Source organism: Bos taurus, chromosome 1 (genome assembly GCF_002263795.3).
Source record: "Bos taurus isolate L1 Dominette 01449 registration number 42190680 breed Hereford chromosome 1, ARS-UCD2.0, whole genome shotgun sequence".
Taxonomy (NCBI): Eukaryota; Metazoa; Chordata; class Mammalia; order Artiodactyla; family Bovidae; genus Bos; species Bos taurus.
The window spans coordinates 85,191,448-85,213,229 of NC_037328.1; the positions used below are offsets into that span (position 1 = coordinate 85,191,448).

The window sequence follows — 21,782 nt, forward strand, 5'->3', positions numbered from 1 at the left end:
AATCCCATGGACGGAGGAGCCAGGTGGTTTGCAGTCCATGGGCTGCAGTCTATGGGGTCACAAAGAGTCACCACAGAGTACACAAGCATGGTGCATGGAAACCTAACTACCTCAAGCTGGCCTCCCCTCGATTCTGGCTGCTCTAATGTAATTCGTCATCTGCAAAATGTTGAAGAGAAAGGACACCTCCATGGACCCGCCTGGGTTAAAACCTGGACAGGATAAATGGCTTTTTTTTTTTTTCCTTTTGGCTGTGCCACTTGGCTTGCAGGTTCTTAGTTCCCCAACTAGGGGGGTTGAACCCAGGCCTCAGCAGTGAAAGTACCAAGTCCTAAGCACTGGACCACCAGGGAATTTCATATATATATATATATATATATATAAATATATATATATATAAAAATACATACACATACACATATATATAGAAAACTAAGAAGAACATATGCTTCGCTAGTTTTATTTTTCACCTGATTTGTTGTTGTTCAGTCGCTAAGTCATGTCCAACTCTTTATGACTCCAAGGACTGCAGCACCCCAGGCTTCCCTGTCCTTCACAATCTCCCAGAGTTTGCTCAAATTCTTGTCCATTGAATCAGTGATACTGTCTAACTATCCCATCCTCTGCTGACTCCTCTTTTTGGTTTCAATCTTTTCCTGATTTCACCTGATTACAAAGGGTATGTCAGGCGAGTGTATGCTCCTCGGTTCTGTCTCGTCACAACAAAGATGTGGAGTGACGGCCATTAAAGCCCTCCGAGCATCTCTTGGGTCTTGGACAAACTGTGTTACAGCTCTTAGACAAATCAGTGCTACAGCTCTATTTTATTTAGAAGCTAGCAGGAGAATCCATCCTCGAAGTGTGAGGGCATGCCAACCCAAAGACGCGAAAAGAGAGTGGAGGAGCGTGCCAGCATGTAGGAGAGAAAGAGAGCTCACACACTGGGTTGGGGGTGGGGCAGGGGGAGAGAAAGAGAAAGCACTTTGGCTCCTCCTTTTATATGTTTTTTCCTCCCCCTGGGCCTGCCCTATGCAAATTGGGCTTAGCCAGGAGTGCTGTTTGTTCTACCTGAGGTCTTCACTCCAGTCCTCGGACCTTCCTTTGTTCTATTTTTGCGGGCTTTTCCCTTCCTTGTCTTTTAGCCGCCGCCATTTTGGACTCCTTTTCCCTATTCTACCTACCTAACAGGTAATACATGCAATGAACAATTGAAGCAGTTTAACAGAGACTACATCTTTCATAACCCCACCTGCAACTGTGGTATATATCACCTCCAAATTAGACAACTAGATAGGCAATAGATAGGCAGACAGATAACGTTAATCCACATATACATAAATAAATAAGCAGTATATGCTGTTTTGCATGTTTTGTGGAATTTTCCTTCTTATTTATTGAAGTATAGTTGACAAACAATATTAAAGTAGTTTCAGGTGTATCAACATAGTGTTTCAACATTTAAATATGTTATGAAATGATCAATTTAGCAACCCTCTGTCACCAATTATAATATTATTGACTTTTATGGGGAAACAGTGGAAACAGTGGCTGACTTTATTTTGGGGGGCTCCAAAATCACTGCAGATGATGATTTCAGCCATGAAATTAAAAGATGCTTACTCTTAGAAGGAAGGTTATGACCAACCTAGACAGCATATTAAAAAGCAGAGACATTACTTTGTCAACAAAGATCCATCTAGTCAAGGCTATGGTTTTTCCAGTAGTCATGTATGGATGTGAGAGTTGGACTCTAAAGAAAAATGAGTGCTGAAGAACTGATGCTTTTGAACTGTGGTGTTGGAGAAGACTCTTGAGAGTCCCTTGGACTGCAAGGAGATCCAACCGGTCCATTCTAAAGGAGATCAGTCCTGGGTGTTCATTGGAAGGACTGATGTTGAAGCTGAAACTCCAGTCCTTTGGCTACCTGATGCAAAGAGCTGACCCATTGGAAAAGACCCTGATGCTGGGAAAGATTGAGGGCAGGAGGAGAAGGGGACGACAGAGGATGAGATGGTTGGATGGCATCACTGACTCAATGGACATGAATTTGGGTAAACTCCGGGAGTTGGTGATGGACAGGGAGGCCTGGCATGCTGTGGTTCATGGGGTTGCAAAGAGTGGGACATGACTGAGCGACTGAACTGAACTGAACTGAACTGATGTTGTATATGAACATCCCAGTGGCACATCACTGCTTAATCTTTTTGTCTCTCAGGAAAAATAAAGACAGAAACAACTGTATCATTTACAGTGCATAGTTTCAGAATGTGGAAATATTAGTCAGATCCAGGCATCTGGATTGGTAAAGGACTTTAGTTTTAGGCAGGAGATTGAAGAAGCAAGAGACCTTGATGGATGGAGAAATGCTTTTCTATGGCAAGTGATAATGTTCCAGTTTGGAAAGATTAATTTGGAAATCTCTAGTGTTCAGCTGGAAATTTTACAGTGTTTTAAAAACTTATCTTGGGGGCCACTACATAGAATACATTGTTATCAGACAAAATAAGTACTTTTGTGGTTAGGTAAGGCAGTGCTAGAAACTCTGAAGGGCAGCTTTTCTCTGGGAAATCACACTTTCTTCAAACACAAGAGCTGGTGGCTTTGTGCCACCAACACTCCACAGTCACATGGACACTCCTGCACCTAGAGGCCCCAAAAGAGCAGAGAGGAGAGTGCAACACGTTGGTCAATCAAGTGGAAAAGCCTGTGACTTGGGTGACAGCTCAGATACTGACTGACTGCGCAACCCTGGACAAGCCACTTACCATAGCAAAACGTCTGTCCCCTTCCTTATAAAGTGAAAGCATTTGTAGGATGCTTTCCAAGGTATTTTTTAGCTCTGTAAACTGCCAGATTGTAGGTAAGCTAAAAGTTACTAATTCTCAGAGCTGGTGTGTATCAGATTGGCCTGGAGAGCCAGTAAAGAGCACTGAGGGTAGTACCTGGCCCTGCGATTTTTGTAAAGTTCCTGGGGGATTCTCATACTCACCAAGTTAGAGAACCACTGAGTTAGGGAAAGGGTGAGAGCAGAGTTTTTTGAAAATATGTAGCTATTGTGAGAATTAGTGGACTGATACAGTGAGATGTTAAGTGATGTTAAAATATTTTTTATCCTAGGGGCCCTATTCATTGAACGACTTTACTTCTGGGAAGGATAAATTTTGAATTGTGGTCAGGTCTTTGTTAACTGGTAAAGGTGTCTCCTGCATCGGGTAAACGCATCCCAGTGGACGGTTTGCCCATCTGGCCCTTAGTCGTCACTCTTAGGTGCTATCATTTCCTTACTTCACTTGTGTTTATAGGTCTCTCCATTGCTGAAAATACTAACATCAGCTCTTCCAACGTGTATCTTACTTTGAAGCTTTCAAAGCACTTGCAGATTCATTTTATTTGATTTCACACTCATCCAGTGAGGTAGCAGGACAAGTATGATTATACCCATTTGGGCATGCTAATTTCCCAGGGCTCCCAAATGCCTTTTAGAGACACTGAAATACATGCCCATAGAGAATAGAGGAGGATATCTTGTTCACTGTTGTATTCTAATCAGCTGGAATAGATACACTCACATATACCTACTCACAAAAGAGTAGATATTCATAAGAATCAAATATAAATACTAACTTTTGCTACTCTTATTTCCTAAAGATGCTATATTTTGATCTCAGCAAAGACTATCTCTTGTTAATCTCAACCAGAACTTAACTCTGAGAAGGCGAAGGCAGAGATTTTTGTCTGGTTTGTTGATTGCTATATCCCAAATGTCTAGAACACTGTCTGGCACATGCTAGACCCTCAGTAATTTTTTTTTTAATAAACAAATACATTTTATCTGTGATGCCTAACTTACTGCTTAGACCAGATATAAGCTTACTAAGTATGTGATGAATAAAATACTATAAGAGGAAAAAACCTTAAATATTAAAGCCAAAAAGATAAAATTTTTTCATCTATAATTATTAAATATTATTAAGAACAATTATTAAGTAAATATCCACTGCTGCTGTTGCTAAGTCGCTTCAGTCGTGTCCAACTCTGTGCGGCCCCATAGACGGCAGCCCACCAGGCTCCCCCGTCCCTGGGATTCTCCAGGCAAGAACACTGGAGTGGGTTCCCATTTCCCTCTCCAATGCATGAAAGTGAAAAATGAAAGGGAAGTCGCTCAGTCATGTCCGACTCTTTGCGACCCCATGGACTGCAGCCTACCAGGCTCCTCTGTCCATGGGATTTGCCAGGCAAGAGTACTGGAGTGGGGTGCCATCACCTTCTCTGCTAGGGACTACTAAAACATCAATAAAATGATTATGTGCTGTTTAATTTTTAAACATATATACTTATTTCTTTCAGTGTTAGTCACTCAGTTGTGTCTGACTCTTTGCGACCCCATGGACTGCAGTCTGCAAGGCTCCTCTGTCCATGGGATTCTCTAGGCAAAAATACTGGAGTGGGTAACCATTCTTTTTCCAGGGGATCTTCCCAACCCAGGGATCAAACCCAGGTCTCCTGCATTGCTGACAGATTCTTTACCATCTGAGCCACCAGGGAAGCACCTCCAAAAAAAAACAAAAAAATACTCAGTGGAGGAACTAATTCTGAAGCTGAAGCTCCAATACTTTGACTACCTGATGCAAAGAGCTGACTCGTTGGAAAAGACGCTGATGCTGGGAAAGATTGAGGGCAGGAGAAGGAGACGATAGAGGATGAGAGGGTTGGATAGCATCACCAACGCAATGGGCATGAGTCTGAGATAGTGAAGGACAGGGAAGCCTAGCGTGCTGCAGTCCATGGGATTGCAAAGAATCAGATATGACCTACCAACTGAACAACAACAATGTATTTCTTTGATTAAAAAAATAAATTTAAAAAGTATATGCTTATTTTTTTTGCAAGGTAAGTGAAAAGGCAGCTTTACAATATGATTAGAACTAAGTAGAATACATAAATGTTAAAAAAGACTGGGAAGTTTATGTCAAGATAAATGAGTTAGTGGCTAATTTTTATGTTATTTTCTTATCCATATTTTTTAAATTATCTATACTACACATGCATTGTTTTATTAATAAGGAGAAAAAGGAGAAAATAAAAGAAGAGATGGCAGAAAATGTATTAAAATTCTAACAATGGTTTCATATGGCAGTGAAAAAATGGGTTATACTTTTAAAAATTATTTTCTCTTTCTTTAAACATTTTTGAACTTTTCAACAAAAACAAAATTATTACCAGAAACTTGCAAGAATCTGATTTGCTGTGTAGTCTGAGACATACTCTGCAAAATCAAATATTTGTCAGTAACTTGAAGCACACACTGAGAGTCAAATTTGGAAAAAGGAAACTTTTACAGGTTATCAGTAAAAACCATAGTTGTGACTTCCCAGAAAATCCTAGGAACTTTTAGCTATGGGCACCAAAATATGCCCAGAGTGCTGCTGGTAGGGTGGGGAGTGGAGGTGGGGCCAGGTTGGGGAGGCTCTGTGGAATCCTTAATATTCCCATAGACCTTCTATGGCAGGAATGATTGATGGATGATATATAATTAATTTCACTTGACAAGCATAAAAGAAAAATTTTCCTGAACCACTGTAACCTGAGCTAATGAAACCCTATTTAACCAAGGGTGTGTATTTAGACTGGATCTTACCTTAGTGACTTAGCCATTAGTAGGAATTCACTGTTTACCTTTAGGATTCTTATCAGGACTTAGACTCTGTTTGCATGTGATTTTCACCTGATTGCTCAACTTGCTCAGCGTTATATGATTTGGGAAGAAATGAGAACTTTGCAAGATCACTAAAAGCTAATCTCAACTATCTAATCTACTTAAAACTTTATGATTTTCTCATCTCTTTCAGGATGCACTATGACTTTCTCTGAAAAGATTCTGTGAACAAACAAGACACCTGTTTCAGGTTTTGTAAAATACCAAATCCTTCCCATTCCTTTAAGGCTTTTGGAGACATGGGCCATGTCATCACACATAAACACCCCGCCCCAGTTCCTTTTCCAATCTCACTGGGGCAATTTCTTTCAAGAATCTCCCCTGGGGTCTGCTATCCATGAGATCCCTTTTATAGAAAGTTCCAAAAAAAAAAAAAGATGAATGAGCTCTAAGAGTTTCTAAGGAACTTTTGGGGAACCCACAACTGGTGAACCCCAGACAAGGAACCCAGCACACCTGGATTCTGGTTGTACTTTACCCTGTCTGTATGACATTGGATGAGTTGCCCAACTTTTAGAACCTCCATTTCCTATTTGTGCAAGGACAGGATTGAAGTAGATAACCTATTAAGTCTGTTTCAGTTCTAAAATTCTGTGACTCAGAAGAAATCACCCTTGATGGTCAGTGGCAGGAAGACCCAAGGTGGACTGATGGGCCCTACCTCACAGTAAGAGAAATGGGACCTTAACATGGGCTCTAAGTCTCGGGGGAACATGAGGTATTCCCATGCAGCTCTACTCTTGGAAAACTGGGAAGAAAGAGTGTTAGATTCAACTCTCCTTAAGGCTCCTTGGAATAAAAAATCTGGATGCATCAGGTGAGCTGGCATTTGTCTTTCTCCTGGATGGCTAGAGCTGTGTTTTTATTTCCATGGCAAAGAAACAAGATCATAGCTGTGCCACGCAGAAGTGTTCATGAATAATTAGGGGGCAGTGACAGCGGAACACCAAAAGGATTGTTCTGTGAGCCCTTGGATTTGGGCAGCCTTGAGAACCCTCCACACGAAGACCTAGTCCAGAGCTGCTGTAAAGTCATCCAGCGCCTGGGGCCAGCTACAAGCCCCAGCATTGCCTTGGCTTAACCCCACCCAAACCTCAGTCCTCTGCCAGGTGTGTTCACAGCGGGTGGCACAGATCTGTGGCAGGGGAGGAGGGAGCCCTGCTGGAGCAGCTTTCTCCCCCAACTCCCTGCCCAGGAACCACTTGACGGCCTGCCTTGGTCTCCAGGCTGAAGATGGCTTTTGGAGGACTGCTTAGCCCTCATCTCTACCCATCCCACCTTTGGTGGGATGAAGGAGGGCCTACCTCCCTCCCTCAGCCTTTCTTGAAAGCCTTGACTCCCTGCCTTCTGCAATCTGCAGGTCCCTCAGAACTGAGGGAAACCCTGGAGTCTGGCCCTGTTTCCCCTCCCCCTCCCCCCAACCTGGTCTCACCTCCACAATACTGAGTCAGTCAGCCCAAAGCATCACATGATATCACTTGCCAGTTCAAAAATCCAGTATCACCTATTTCCTAGCAAATGAATCCAGATGTCTTAATCCAACCTTCAATGTTATATTACGAAATTCTATCATATGCCAGGCATTCCAACTCAAATGGAAAATCCCCCCAAAGCAGCCCAGAGTTCTGCACGTTTTTCCCAGTCTACACACACCCCTTTATAGAGCTCATTCATCCTGCTAAGTCTAGCTTAAATGATTCTTCTTTAGGGAAGCCTACCTACCATCTCTCTGCCTAAAATCTTCTAAACTCCCTTAACTCTGATTCACACCTGTTTGGAGACATTCAGCATTTTTCTAGTTAAAATCACAGTATGCTTTTTAAGGAACAAAGAATTGCTAACAATTACAACCTTTCAATCTTTGTATATCTGTAGCAGAATACATGCTACATTGGGGGTTCTCAGTGAATGCTCAATGAACCAAGAGGCCACCCAGATACTGCAGGTAGTTATTACACACCTCAGGGAGGTGAAAGATTAAGCTGAAAAGCAGATGTTAGTACCAGAAATTGGAATCCATAAGTTGGAAATACAGTAGCCTGCCTCCCTACACACCCTGCAATCCTTATCCACAGGGGATATGTCCCCAAACCTCCAAAGGATGCCTGAAACTGCAGATAGTACTGAATCCTGCATACTCTATGTTTTTCTATAAGCACATACCTGTGATAAAGTTTAATTTATAAATTAGGCACAGAAAGAGATTAATAACTAATAATGAATTAGAATAAGTATAACAATATACTGTAATGAAAATTATATGTGTAATCATACATAAAATTCTTTCTCAAAATACCTTATTGAACAAATTTAATGTCTGTTCCATCTTAACTAAGCACTTACCACACACTGTGACTGTAAGTTTTGCAATTTGAGGCGCAACAGAAAAACAATCATGAATTCCTTTTTCCTTTTTCATAATTTCACAGGTAGAAGATTTGTTTTTACTGTAGATCTTAGCAATTTCAACATACAATTTCTTTCTTTCCTTATTAAGTCAAGAACTTTCACCTTTTCACCTACAGAAAATATTTTATGACTTTTCTGGCCAATTGCCAGCATCACAACTCTTTCACTTTTGGGCCACCAGTAAGTAAAATAAAGGTAACGTGAACACAAGCACTGGGATAACTCAATCTGATAGCACTGTGATGGTCAATCTGATAACCAAAATGGCTTCTAAGAGACTAACGGGCAGCATACACTGAGCAAAGGACAATTCATGTCCTAGGTGAGACAGAGCAGGCTAGTAAGAAATTTCATCAGGCTTCTCAGAACAGTGCACAATTTAAAACCTAAGAATCATGAATTTTTTGGAATTTTCCATCTAATATTTTGGACTGCAGATGCTCACAGGTAATGGAAACAGGAATGGCAAACTGCTGCTAAGGGAGACTACTATACGTGCTCTTTCTCTTAAAGAATACACTTCTTTCCAATGGAAGATAGTCTTCTTCACAAGTCAAGATGCTATATCTCAGTCACTTTTTTCTGTCACACATTCTTACAAAATCTAAGGAAACTGATGGACCTTCTCCCCATGAAAAGGTACATGTACACTTCCAGACAAATATCCATGTACAATTCCTTATTTGGTGATCATTTCAAAAAGATAATTTATAAAAAGTTGAGAAAAATAAATGTGTTGTAGAAATATCCATATATTCTTTACCCAACCTCCCCCACTTGTTTTATCATTTGATTCATCCAGCTCATTCATTCCTGCTCTGTGTGTATGTGTATACAAGTAAAATTTTTTGTAAACAACTTATGTAATCACAGTAGATTCCACTTTATAAATTTGTATGTTTTTATCTAATTCACCCTCCCTGTTTTGATTGGACACTAATACTATCGTTTTTAGCATTGTTTTCCCCTCTATGATAGGATCCAGTCTAGGGTCATGTACTGCATTTAATTGCCATGTCTAATTAGCCTCTTTTATCTAGATTTCCATAGCTTTTGTCTTTTTTTGATATTAACATTATTGAAGAATAAAGATCCCTCATCTTTTTTTTTAAATTAAATAGAATACTCTTCATTTTGCGTTCATTTAAAGTTTCTTCCTGGGTAGATCGAGGCTCTGCATTCTTGGTTGGCAAACTATCTAGGGGATGCTGTGCCTTTCACCGTCCATCCATGCCTCATCAGTAAGCTTCATTCTGACTATCCAAAAAAGGTCAATTCCTCCACTGTATACTTGCTGTGCTTTTTTCTCTCTTGCACCTATAACAGACAATCTGTGAGGGCACACCTTAAGACAATGCAAAGATTCTGCTCTCCATCAAATGTACTTTCAGAGTAGCTTGAAGGCATTCCTCTCTGAGGGCCATCTGTGCATTCTGAGTTAAGAACACAAGTGATGTGTTTACTGTTTTTCTCTAGCAGGGGCAGTGGGTTTGCATAAGGTGAATCACACATATGTTCCTAGCACTAGGTGGACACTGAAATAAGAAAAATTCCACCTCTTGCCAGCTCTAACTTTTCGCCCAGGTTGCTGGTGAGCATTAAGTGAGATCAGAACAGAGAGCTCCTCCCTGAGTCCCTGACATATGGTCTGTATTTAATCAGTGCTAGTCCCCTTTCCCTCCTGATGAATAATTTAAGGCTACTGAGATAGAATAATCTGTGCCCAAGGATCCAAAGGAAAACTTCGCCCTGTGAGAGGCACTCAGCCACAGTCTTTGTTGCAATGAGACTTCTTAACCTCTTAACCTCTCTGGACATCAGTCTCTGCATCTGTTAACAGGGTTGACATCATCACCTAACCTGTGGTGTTGTGAGGGTTAAATGAATTAATACATGAGAGTACATGGCACAGAGCAGGCACTGTATAAATGTTAACTCTTACAAATAAAATGTAAACTCCATGAGGATAAAGATTTTGCTCCCTGACATACAACTGCTTAGAAGACAGTCCTGCACATAGGAAACAATGATACCCCCAAGAAACGACTCAGAAATGCTAAGAAATCAGAACGAGCCTTGGACTCTCCAGCTGATGTACCATTTTCCTGTTTGGCTTGCCATTGCCTGTAGCTGGCTGAGACCCTGGGTAGGACAAATCTCTTTAAAGAATACTTTGCTCCTACCGACTCCTGGTAGGCAGTTCCTCAGTTGGAAGCTTTGTGCTCTTATCACAGGACAGGAAAGCAAAGGCCAGAAGCAGGTGCAGCCAACCAGGGCAGGCTCAACGGTGACTGGAGGAGAAGCTCCCCCCAGGCCTCACCTCCAGCAGAAAGAGGGAGATAACCACACAGTAGCCCTGCCTCATGGCACCCCACTCCAGCACTCTTGCCTGGAAAATCCCATGGACGGAGGGGCCTGGTGGGCTGTAGACCATGGGGTCACTAGGAGTCGGACACGACTGAGTGACTTCACTTTATTTTTTCACTTTCATGCATTGGAGAAGGAAATGGCAACCCACTCCAGTGTTCTTGCCTGGAGAATCCCAGGGACGGGGTAGCCTGGTGGGCTGCCATCTATGGGGTCAGACAGAGTCGGACACGACTGAAGCAACTTAGCAGCAGCAGCAGCAGCCCTGCCTCATGTGCCGCCTCCTTCCAAAACACTTTGACCTCTGGATTAAGCAACTTAACTGCCAAGTAGGGATTTCCAAGCAGTAGGCTACTTTAGGAGGTTGTAGTTAACAATTGCATATTGAAAACAAGAGTTGCATAAACGGTGAGTCTTTTAAATATGAGCTCCCATCTTCAGAACTTGAAGGCAGAAATTAGGATTTCTGACAGACCAGTTTCCCATCCCTCATCAAAACTGCTGAAAATGCAGATTCCAGGGCCTCACTTCAGAACAGCTAAATCAGTATTGGTGGGGGAGGGGAAGCTGGAAATGGTGATAGGGATGAAATGGAGATGGGGGGAGGTGGAGAGGTGTAGCTGAGCAGGAATCTGCATTTTTAAAATTAATTAATGAACTTTACTTTTTTAGACCAGTTGTAGGTTCACAGCAAAATTGAGCAGAAAGTATAGAGTTCACAGATACTTTGTCCCCCCACACACTCACAACCTCTCCCACTATCAACATCCCCCACCACAGTAGTCCATTTGTTACAATTAATGACCCTACCTTGACACGTCAATATCACCCAGAGTCCATAGTTTACTTTAGGGTTCACTCTTGGTACCTTGCATTCTATGAGTTTGGACAAATATGTAATGATGTCCACCATCATAGTATCATATAGAATAGTTTCACTGCCTTAAAAGTCCTCTGGGCCCCACCTATTCATCCCTCCCTCCCCACTAACCTTCAAGAACCAGTGATACTTCTATATTATAGTCTCCATAGTTCTGCCTTCTCCAGAATGTCATATAGTTGGAATCATACAGTATGTAGTCTTTTCAGATTGACCTCTTCCACTTACTAATATGCATTTAAGATTCCTCCATGTCTTTCTATGGCTTGATAGCTCACTTCTTTTAGTACTGAATAGTGTACCGTTGTCTGGATATACCACAGCTTGTTTATCCATTCACTTACTGAAGAGTGTCTTGGTCACTTCCAGGTTTTGGCAATAATAAAGCCACTATAAACACCTCTGAGTAGGTATTTGTGTGAACATAAGTTTTCAACTCATTTAGGTAAATACCAAGGAGCATGATTGCTAGATTGTGTGGTAGAAGTATGTTAAGCTTTGTTAAAAAAAAAAAAAAAAACTGCCAAGTTGTCTTCCAAAGTAGCTGTACCATTTTGCATCCCTACCAGCGGTGAATGAGAGTTCTGTTGCTCCTTGCCAACATTTAGTGGTGTTAGTGTTTTGGATTTTGGCCATTCTAATATGTATATAGAGGCATCTCATTGTTTTAGCTTGCAGTTGTCTAACAGCATGTGGTGTGGAGCACCTTTTCATAAGCTTACTTTCCATCTGTTTATTTTCTTTGATGAGGTGTCTGTCCAGGTCTTTTGCCTACTTTTTAACTTAGTTTCCCATTTTCTTATTGTTGACTTTTAAGAGTTTTTTGTATATTTTTGGATAACAGTCCTTTAACAGATGTATCTTTTGTAAGCATTTTCTTTCTCCAGTTTGTGGCTTGTCCTCTTTTTTTATTTGCTATATGCAATAAAGTTCGTGCTTGTGCTTTCTGCTCAAACTAAAGAGTGAAGAAATCTCTCCTTCAGTCACCAAAGTGTAGCAATGCACTTTAATTTGTTTTTAAGCACAATCCTATAAATACTCAAAGTTATAAGTGTATAATGAATATAATTCAAATGTACACTTGTGAACATGCCCAAAAGTATCTTTAATCTTTTTAATCCAGTTTTATGAATATGGACAAAGCATCAGAAAAAGTCAAGAGATCCGGGTTCTAAAAAAAATCTGCTTGCTAATTAGCTTTGTGACCCTGCACAAGTCACTGTCCATCTCTAGATCTTTTTCCTCAAGTGTAAAATGAACGGGGTGAATTAGATGAGCTTTAAATTTCCCTCTGGCCCTATGGTTCTAGGTTTTTCATCAAAGCCAAAGCAAGGTGCATATTATTACCAATGAAACTTCTGAGTAAACATAGGTGGGTACATATTAATAAGAAATGCTTTTGACTTGGCATCCCCTAGACTGTGGGTAACAGTCTTCAAAGTCAGGACTTAACACAGATTTGACTAATGCATAGATGAAACAAGGTTAGTGTCCCCACAAAAGTGGCACTGTGGTCGGTAAAACAAACCCAGATTGATAATGGCTAAATTTAAATGAGAAACTGTGTGTGTACATATACACAATTACATATAGGGCAGAACATAGGAAATTTCAGACTCAACAGAGTTTGTGACTGCAAAGAGAAACAAAAATAGAAACCATCAAATAGCCAGATGGCTGAGCTTTCTATTTTTACATATATCATGAGTTCTGTGGGAGTATGTCAATGAGCAGCACTAAGAAAAATGTGGTAACCTTGAAGGCTTCTATTTTTTAAACAAAACAATATCACACAGGGTGTCAGATAGCAAAGAAATTATATAATGAAATGAAAGCAGTGAATGCTTTTAAGTTTGCGAAGCCCAGCCTTTAATATTACATCGTGATTCAAAGCACTAATCAAACATGCTTCATGCTTGAAGCTACAAGTTATTTACAGTGACTGTAAAATTTCCAAGGAACACCTAAATTAGTAGGTGAAGTTACCTTTTTTTTCCTGCTCTCAAATTTCTACACTCGACTTCTTTTCAAATGTCCTAATATAGTCGTGGCGTAGCCGCCAAACGTGACAGAATAAACACATCCGCGGGTCATCGATGAGCCTAACTCTGTGAAACATCTAAGAAAATGTGTTTGGAAAAGGTCTGCACAGTTTAGAAGAATTTTAGAGTAACTCACGAATCAGCTAACCCAGTCAAAAGATTACTCACTTAAGAATGATATAATTACTTTCAGTTTGCTTAAAGCCCGGGAAGAGTTGACACAGCGATTAAAGGAAAATGGGTGAAAAAAATAGAGTTACATTATACCGACTAAATTCAGGCTGTTCCAAGGAGTAGGCCCAAGGCTTATTTGAGGAAAGATTATCTTGACAAATTGGATAAACATTTTCTGCATGACAGGACGCTGATGGAGAGTCTGTTCAGCAAGCACACCTGGTGGTGGTTTGCTTAGTGTTTGACCAAGGTGTTCAGCTCGCCGGAGTTCTCCCAGGGGCTTTGTTTACTGTTTGGCAGGTAGAGGCAGAGCCGAGGTAGGCCTTGGTAACGGTTGTTGGGCTCTGCAGATGTCTTACCCCACCCCAGCCCCACCCCCATCTCCCCATTTGGGCTAAAACAACTCTTGGCTAGACCAGTCCACAAAAGCAACGCCAGACTTTAGCAAACAGTCCATGCTTAAGGAGACCTGCAGTCTAATGTCCCTGAGGCAAATAAAAATGGCAAATGCAAATAAATGCACTGGCACCACCCCCCTCCCTTCTTTGGTTTCCCTCCATAGTCTGGGATGGCGAGATCAGGTCCCACAAAGGCCATTGCTATGGATGGGAATTTCCAGCACACAAATCATCCCAGTATCAGGATGGAGAAGGTGTGAATTCCACTCAAGGCCATGCTTACCTGAGCCCAAATGACCACAGAATATGGGAGGTTGGTGGCCTCTTCTAAGGCCTTTGGGAAGACTCTCATGCTCTCAAGTTACCTAAAGATCTGTAGGCAGGCCCCCAAGTGTCTTTGCTATGACTTGGCATCCTTGAGAAGCCTTCACTTTCTGGAGGCAGTAATTTGCAGAATGGCTTCCGACAGTTGTCTTTCAGTACTTTTTAGTGCTGCTTATCATTCAGGGAAGCACTAATCTGGGGAGCAGCATAAGAGATGTCATTAGGCAGTGTAATGTCTAATTAGACTAAAGGGAAAAGAACAAACAAACCCACTTCCAGGATGAGTTGGCATTTTCCTAGGTCAATTTGGTTCATCCAGAATTGCTCTGTGTCAACTAATTTATGTCAGTTTGTAGCCCATTCAGCTGTTCCAAGCATAAAGACCTCATGTTACCATGTAAGATATGTTGGTTAGAAATTTCATTAGAGGTAACAGTGGTTTTAATTTGTTGAGTCTATAAATCCTTGGGAAGTCAATCCCAGTGCCAGGACATGAAGCACCATTGAACTTCACCCTTGAGCAGCATCCACTTTGCTGTCCTAAAGCTAAAACTTTGGTTTTATAGACTATAAACCATAATCCACCTGATAATGTGAAAGTACCTCGTTTCTTTCCCATCTTCATCTCTCTACCCATCTTCTTAACTTTTTTGTTTTTTTAAACAAGTAAACAAACCAAATTAAGTAAAATAAAACCCTGGGGGAAAGCCAGAACAATGAAAGTGTTTGATTCAAAATTATCCAACATTTAATACATGTCTACATTCCCTATCTTGTATAATCCTCACCTTGGAGTAGGTATTATCTACCTGTGCCTTAAAGATGTGAGATCTCAAGTCTAGAAAACATTATATGACAAGTCCAGGTTCATACAGCTAGAATGTCCAGAAACCAGGAGTGAATTTCATCGACTTTCTGCCTGATTCAGTCTTAGGGCTCATTTTACAAGACTCCAACTCCTATGTCTTTCAAAGATGGATCAAATCAAAGCCAATGATTTTTCTCTGCTAGTAATTTAGGACACAAAAATGAAAAAAATATCTTTAATGTTATATGTTAATTGTACCTTATTTTCTAAGCCTAACATTTGAAAAAATTTTAGTGTATTTTTCTAGTAGATTTTTTTTTTTTAATTTTTTCCTAATGAAAGATGTTTTGTTGTGATTTGGATCTGACTTGAAATTCTGGTTATAACTCTGATTAATTCACGAATTCATCACTTAACCTCTGGTGGCCTCATTTACTGAATTTATAAACTGGGAATAAAGATACTTACCTCCAAAGAGTGTTACTATTACATATTACTTCTTCTGCTCTTTCTCCTTAGACATTATCTGTCTCTCTGTAGACTAGGAACTCATCTTAAACATGAACTTTGTCCTCATTATCTATGTATCTTCCATTCATTTCATTAGATTGTGCATATATTATTAGTGGAGTCAATAAATGATTTATGTGAGGGTACTTGTCACATAGTAGGACCTCAGGAATTGTTCAGTTTTCTTTTGGCCTTGTTTCTTATTGAGAACTGAAAATCTGTCTATTGTAGAAGACAGGAAATTGTTCAAATAAATAACTGTAGGCACTGTAGGCAAAAATAGGGGAGATATGCAATTGACTCCTTTGTCATGGAGCAAAGGATTTTCTCCAGATGACCCACAGTAACAGAGGTACAAAAGAAGCCAAAATAACATGATTTAAGGTAAAATTTCTGTACACATTTTACACATGAGTAATATAGGGAACCCCGGTCCTTGTTGATATCACCTGGGTCTGAAAGCAGATCTGATTTCAGAACGTGCTAAAGCCTTTGATGCAACCTTGAATTGTTTGGGTAGAAGATGCTGAGAGGAGACATACAATTTGGGAAAAGAATACTAATCTTTTTGTGGTATCTAGTTCCTCCATCAGGAATCAAACCTTAGCCCTGGTAGTGAAATCACTGATTCTAATCATTGGACCACCAGGGAATTTCCAGAATACTTATCTTGAGGGAACAAAATGTCAATAATCACATGATTATACCAATGGATATGGAAAAATTTGACAAAATTCAACACTCATTTTTTTATTTAAAAAAAAAAAACAAAAAACTTTCAGAAGAAGATTAGAGGGGAGCATCCTCCACTTGAGGAAGAACATCTACAAAGGTAATGTTATACTTACTGGAGAAAGACTAAATGCTTTTCTTCTGAGATGGGGAACAAGAGAAGGATGCTTACTCTCACCACTCTTATTAAACATAGTGCTAGAAGTTTTAGACAGAGTAAAAAGTCAAGAAATGTAAATAAAAGGTATAGCTATAAGAAAGGAAAAGGTAAAACCATTTCTATTTGAAGAGAGCCAACCTTCTTCATTGAAAATACAAAAAAAAAAAACCCACCCCCGAAACCCTCCTAGAACTAATAACTGAGTCCAGCAAGATCACAGGATATAAGATAAACTAAAAAATGGTATTTTTAAATTCTAGCAACGGACAGTAAAAAAAAAATTTATATGTCAATCTAACAAAATATGTATAAGACTTTTATAATGAGGATTACAAAACACTGATAAAACAAACTGAAGATGCTCTAAATAGAGAGACATATGGTGCTGATGAAGTGAAAAGACTCAACACAGTAAAGATATTTATTCTCCTCAAGTTGATTTACAGGCTTAACACAATTCCTATCAAAATCCCAGCAAGATATTTTTATAAATGTTATCAAGATTGCTCTAGAATCGATAAGGAGAGGTAATTTGCTAGACAGTTACTGTGTGCCATACGCTGTGCTAGACAGTCTATTAATGCATGCTGTCAGGGCTGCCCCTTGTTAATATAAATCTCCCCACCCAAAAAAAAAAGACAAAAATATTTACTCACTCTGACTCCCTGTGACTTCTGTACATACCAAGTGGCAGAAGTCTATCACCCCTGCCCCTGACTGTAAGAGGGGTCAGCATCAGTAAGAGCACCAGAGCTTGCATTAGAAGGGACTTCCCAGGTGGCACCAGTGGCGAAGAACCCACCTGACAATGCAGGAGACATAAGAGATGCAGGAGAGGGAGATGGACACTCCAGTATTCTTGCCTGGAGAATCCCGCAGACAGAGGAGCTGGCAGGCTAGAGTCCATGGAGTTGCAAAGAGCTGGACATGACTGAAGTGACCGTGTTGAATACTCAGCCAACTAGCTGAGGGCAAATCATTCAATCTTTCTGTTTCCTCATCTCTAAAATGAGGAAAGTGACATTAGAAGTATTGTAAAGCTCAAATGAGATAATAAAGGGAAAAGTACTGCTTAAAATTTATATAATTGTTATTTGCTATTAATAAATAAAAAATAACAAAACAGAATAATTAAAGGCTCTGGTGATGTCTAAGTTTGTTAAGGGCACAAGACTCCTTGGAATCTCATTCTGTTGGCATTTCTTCTCTCTCGCTCAGGCACACACACACACCACTCAACACACATTAGGTTCACTGCTATTGCTTCCCTTCTTTACCATCAGTTCTTACAAAAAAAGAAAAAATGATCTTTTAGTATATGAAAATAAGCCTAGGTTTTCTTGGCTCATGTTGTTCTGTCACTAAGTTGTGTCTGACTCTTTGTGACCCCATGGACTGACCCCATGGACTGCAGCATGCCAGGCTTACCTGTCCTTCCCTAGCTCCCAGAATTTGTTCAGATTCATGTCCATGGATTCGGTGATGTTATCCAACCACTTGGTTCATACACAGGGATAAATGTAAAATAAGGAAACAAGGAAAAACTGAGGGATGTGTATTCCCTTCGCTTCAGTGAATACTAATTGTGTGCCTAGTAGGTATTTATACAATGCTCTAAGAGGGCTTCCCAAGTGGTGCAGTGGTAAAGAATCTGCCTGTTAGTGCAGGAGACCTAAGAGATGTGGGTTTGATCCCTGGGTTGGGAAGATCCCCTGGAGTAGGAAACAGCAACTCACTCCAGTATTCTTAACCAAAAAATTCCATAGGCAGAGGAGCTTGGTGGCCTACAGTCGATGGGGTCGCTAAGAGTCAAACACACACAATACTCTAAGAACGCACAGCTGAAGAAAACACAATCCCTGCCCTGAAGGACTTCACAGCATAGGAGAGGAGACAGAACAGTCTAAAAATAATCTATAAAATGTTATAGAGAGGAAATTACCTGGCAGTCCAGTGTTAGTGGGCTTCCCCAGTGGCTCAGCAGTAAAGAATCCACCTGCAATGCAGAAGACACAGGAGACAAGAGTTCAATCTCTGGGTCGGGATGATGCCTTGGAGGAGGACATGGCAACCCACTCCAGTGTTCTTGCCTGGAAAATCCCATAGACAGAAGAACCTGGCAGGCTACACCGTCCATAGGGTCACCAAGAGTAGGACATGACTGAAGCTACTGAGCACACAGCACACTGGGTTCAATCCCTGGTTAGGGAACTAAGATCCTACAAGTTGCTCAGCAAAAAAAAAAAAAAAGTGATAGAGAAACACAAAAATCCCTCAGCAATTCCTTGGTATGTCAAAAAGGACACCTGAGCTGAGCACAGTGAGAAGGACCAGCAAAGGAGCAGGGTGCGTAGGTGATTTCAGGTCCCCTCTGTCATGAAGTAGCAGCAAATATTCTCTTAAAGAGAAGACCCTATGGAGGTGGATAGAAAACAGGTCAAAGAAAGGTGTGTTTACCATGCTGAAAGCATGGATTTTACTCTCTTAACCATGAGAAGCCACTGGAGAGCTTTTAACCCCAAGAGCAACATGGGCAGAGTTGGTGCTCTAGATAGATTTCCTAGTGACAATGAAAATAAAAGACCAGAGGGGGATAAGAATAGAGGTAGTAGGAGAGGGCTGTGGGTTAGGAGGTGGGCAGGAAGTGTAATCATCCAGGCAAGAGATAAGGGAGGAAAGAATTAGGCAGTGGCAGTCAGAAATATAGGAAGGATAAAACTGATAAGACCGTGATTGATTGAACATGGGGATGGAGGCAGAAATGAAGAAAAAGGAAGTAGTCCATCAGTTCAGTTCAGTTCAGTCACTCAGTCGTGTCCAACTTTTTGTGACCCCATGAATTGCAGCACGCCAGGCCTCCCTGTCCATCACCAACTCCCGGAGTTCACTAAACTCACATCCATCGAGTCAGTGATGCCATCCAGCCATCTCATCCTCTGTTGTCCCCTTCTCCTCCTGCCCCCAATCCCTCCAAGCATCAGAGTCTTTTCCAATGAGTCAACTCTTCGCATGAGGTGGCCAAAGGACTGGAGTTTCAGCCTTAGCATCATTCCTTCCAAAGAACACCCAGGACTCATCTCCTTTAGGATGGACTGGTTGGATCTCCTTGCAGTCCAAGGGACTCCCAAAGTCTTCTCCAACACCACAGTTCAAAGCATCAATTCTTCAGCGCTCAGCTTTCTTCACAGTCCAACTCTCACATCCATACATGACCACTGGAAAAACCATAGCCTTGACTAGACGGACCTGTGTTAGCAAAGTAATGTCTCTACTCTTTAATATGCTGCCTAGGTTGGTCATAACTTTCCTTCCAAGGAGTAAGCGTCTTTTAACTCCATGGCTGCAGTCACCATCTGCAGAAGTAGTCCATAGTGTGCCCTGTTTCTGTCTTGGATAATCAGGTAGGTAAGGTGAGGGTAGAAGTAGGGGGTTCATTTGAGAGCACTTGCATTTGGAGGAGTAGAATGGGACAGGGAAATGGCTATGATGCATCCATTCAGGTGACCCTGGGATGGTAAAGGAGACAAGTAAACAAGAGGAGTCCCTTGGAGGTTTCTTCCTATCAGAAGAGCTGGTGAATGACAGCTAGCTTGGGTTTATACAAGAAATGCTCAAATATTAGAATTCACAGAGACAGTGATGATAAATACCAAGAAAGTCAAAATCTCCATGCTTGCCCCCAGAATACTATCATTCCATCATCCAAACACATAAACATTCAAGAGACCAGCAAAAAGAAAACTGTGACGATTCTAACTTAAAATGGCCCAAAGCAGAATAAGGACACCAGTGTGGTTGGTGTGCTTGCGTCAAACATCTACTCCTCACAGAGCCCAGAGCAGCTACCCACAGGCCACTGCCTTCCTGCTTTACCATCTGAATAAGGAACAAGGAAATGCCACATATATGATGTGACAGGGTGCCAGCAGAGAAGCCTCAGAGTCACTTGTGTAAAATAAACACAAGCCAATACTACAGAGTCCACGTGGTCTCAAAGCCCTTGTGACTTTCTGCCCCCTAACTTCTCCCTCCTCCCACACCCTCCATCTCCCTTAGATCACTGAACCTTATTCCTCTTGTCGCAACTCTGTCACCAACTGGGTTGTTTATTGTGTTTCTGTTTGAGGATTACAGAAGCAAAACTCCCTTAAAAAAAAAAAATCTGTTCCTCTTACTGCAGGTGCCCCTTACCTATCAAATAACTCATTTGCCCCCATGCACCAAGCAGCTCTGTGCTTTCCCTCTGCTGTTTGCAGTCTTAGTCACCGCTCCATGGAAGGATTAGGTGCAAATGTCACTCTGCTGTTTCCTTCAGTAGATTGTGCAAGTGTAAGTTGGATTGTGTAAGTGAATATTAGCTCTTTCCCCTCCAATGTTAATACAGCGAGCAGTGTTTGAGGTTTTTTTTTTTTTTTTTTTTCTTCCTTGCAGAGGAATAGAATGAGCAAGCAAAGAGTCATGCCTTTCTTTCCCTTGGCAGGCAGGAGTAGTGAACTGAGAAGCCTGCCAAACTGCCAGCCCACGTATGGAACGTGTCCAGTGACCCAGGAACTGAAATTCAGAATGGCTACTAACTGTTCCGACGGGTTTACTGGAAATGATTTCTTTAGGAGGAAAATCCTTTTTGGGGAGGGGAGAGGGGCAGTGGTGTGGCACTTTCAGTGAAGTTGTGACAGTAAGACCTCCCTTGCACTAGAGGGAGCACTGCAAAGAACACTTTTACTAGAGAACAGTAATTGGCAAACTGGACAAGTGGTATCTTTCTCTATGGTAGCCCAGCAGATCTCATCTCAACTTTGATTAGTCTCGTCACTCTTGCAAACTCAGATCCCACTGCTCCTTCAGATCTGTGTGGACCAGAGAGCTCAAATTCGGTCTGGGGACAAGTGCTTATATTGCCATCTGGTTGATCTGTGGGTTAGCCATAAGTATAAAAATTGGGAGTAAGTCTTTAGAAACATTTATAGCAGTTCAACAGAGTAGTTTACCTAGATCCAGGTGGTTATTTACCTGCCTGCCAATGCAGGAGACAAAGGAGATGCAGGTTCGACCTCTGGGTCGGGAAGATCCCCTGGAGAAGGAAATGGCAACCCACACCAGTATTCTTGCCTGGTAAATTCCATGGACAGAGGAGGCTGGTGGGCTACAGACCATAGAGTTATGTCTGACAAAAAGTCAGACACAACTGAAGCTACTTATCTAAAGGATGGTTTGATACCTAATAACTTAAATATTAGGTTTGTCCTTTTAAATATCATTTTT

General features: G+C 41.2%; 1 long non-coding RNA gene across 2 annotated transcripts in view; it reads right to left on the reverse strand.

The window, feature by feature from the left end:
• The window catches only part of LOC132345661 (uncharacterized), a 93,609-nt gene that overhangs the window by 26,014 nt on the left and 45,813 nt on the right, over window positions 1-21,782 (reverse strand). For both annotated transcript variants that reach the window (XR_009495120.1, XR_009495119.1), the window contains exons 2-3: window positions 18,463-18,516; window positions 17,323-17,523 (exon numbers count right to left, since the gene is read on the reverse strand). This is a non-coding gene — a long non-coding RNA (uncharacterized lncRNA). The remainder of the gene's footprint in view (window positions 1-17,322; window positions 17,524-18,462; window positions 18,517-21,782) is intronic.